We start from the raw sequence: 1683 nt of genomic DNA, 5'->3' as shown, positions 1-1683 counted from the left end.
AGTGACAATACTGGGAGTAGTGATGATTCCAGAATGAGATTTTCACTCTGCAGCGGAGTGTGCGCTGATATGAAACTTCCTGGCCGATTAAAACTGTGTGTCGGACCGAGACTCGAACTCGGGACCTTTGCCTTTCGCGGGCAAGTGCTCTACCAAATGAGCTACCCGAGCATGGCTCACGACCCGTCCTCACAGCTTCAATTCTGCCACTGAAAATCTCATTCTGGAAACATCCCCTAGGCTGTGGCTAAGACATGTCTCCGCAATATCCTTTCTTCCAGGAGTGCTAGTTCTGCAAGGTATGCAGGAGGGCTTCTGCGATGATTGCAAGGTAGGAGACGAGGCACTGGCGGAATCAGAGCTGTGAGGACGGGTCGTGGGTCGTGCTTGGGTAGCTCAGTTGGTAGAGCACTTGCCCGTGAAAGGCAAAGGTCCCGAGTTCGAGTCTCGGTCCGGCACACAGTTTTAATCTGCCAGCAAGTTTCATATCAGCGCACACTCCGCTGCCAAGTGAAAACCTAATTCTGGATACGAGGGTCAGTTCTCCGATGAGAGCACTATAACGCCTGGACCGCAAGAAATATCAAGTCCGACAATGTTCCTGTCTACATTCCGTGTTCCCACTCTAGCCATTTGCGAGTACGTCCAAAATCACTACGCAGACTGAATCTGATCTCATCTGAGAAGAGCACTCGACCCCATTCCTCTTTGGTCCAGTCCCTATCGATGCCGCCGATGTGCGGGTGTCATCGTGACGTAACGGATGCTTCCCCCCAGTCTTCTGATGATTTTACCCGTGTGAAGTCATCCACGCTATGTGGGGGTAACTGCTCACTGACTGACCCACGCTGTCATTTTTCGCTGCTTCAACTGCCTGGTATTGCAGGACCAGCCCCATGTAGCTCATCTCACTCCACGTGACGCCCAGCTTCTTCGTTCAAGACTAGAAGACTCTCATAATATGCTCCCAGACTACCTTTCATGCCCACTGAGTAGTTAATATGTTATGTTACTTTATCTATTACTTACTAAAGTTTTCCAGAGCAGTATATATTCCTTCATTGACTTTGTGATTTCTATATGTTTGACCACGTGACGAGAAATCGTTCTGTAAATTAGTAATATCTGAGGTATAGTAGTGTTCTTAATGGATGTAAGTATGTTGCTTATGTATTTCTGGACGCTTCAGCCTGGTACGGAATATTTTATCTATATATCAGAAAAATTTATGTGTGAATAAGATACAGTTGATGAGTGGAGTAGTTCACAGCTGGATTGGTGTTAGTTAAGACTGTCGGATGTGAGCGCAGAATAGATTAGCAAAAAATCTGTTGATGTCTGGAAAGAAGAAAAGCTTCACTAGTGCTGGAAAGAGGAGAAATTTGAAAGATATCAAAGAGATTGTTGTGAATGGAGAAATGTGTAATTTTAGAGGGAAAGGCGACTCGAGCTTAGAATATTTTGGAAGAGCATTGCTGCACAATAATTCTACAATTTCCTCATATGTCGCCGGCCGGAGTGGCCGAGCGGTTCTAGGCGCTACAGTCTGGAACCGCGCGACCGATACGGTCGTAGGTTCGAATCCTGCCTCGGGCATGGATGTGTGTGATGTCCTTAGGTTAGTTAGGTTTAAGTAGTTCTAAGTTCTAGGGGACTGATGACCTTAGAAGTTAAGTCCGATAG

At 46.6% G+C, this 1683-nt stretch overlaps 1 non-coding gene across 1 annotated transcript; it reads left to right on the top strand.

The window, feature by feature from the left end:
- The first annotated feature begins 384 nt into the window (after positions 1-384).
- Trnas-uga (transfer RNA serine (anticodon UGA)) lies at positions 385-459 on the top strand. Its single transcript has one exon. It is a non-coding gene; the product is annotated as a tRNA-Ser (tRNA).
- The last annotated feature ends 1224 nt before the right edge of the window (positions 460-1683 follow it).

The sequence above is a fragment of the Schistocerca serialis genome, chromosome 9, assembly GCF_023864345.2.
Source record: "Schistocerca serialis cubense isolate TAMUIC-IGC-003099 chromosome 9, iqSchSeri2.2, whole genome shotgun sequence".
Taxonomy (NCBI): Eukaryota; Metazoa; Arthropoda; class Insecta; order Orthoptera; family Acrididae; genus Schistocerca; species Schistocerca serialis.
The sequence above is the reverse complement of the archived record's forward strand: the minus strand, read 5'-3'. Positions and strand labels throughout refer to the sequence as shown.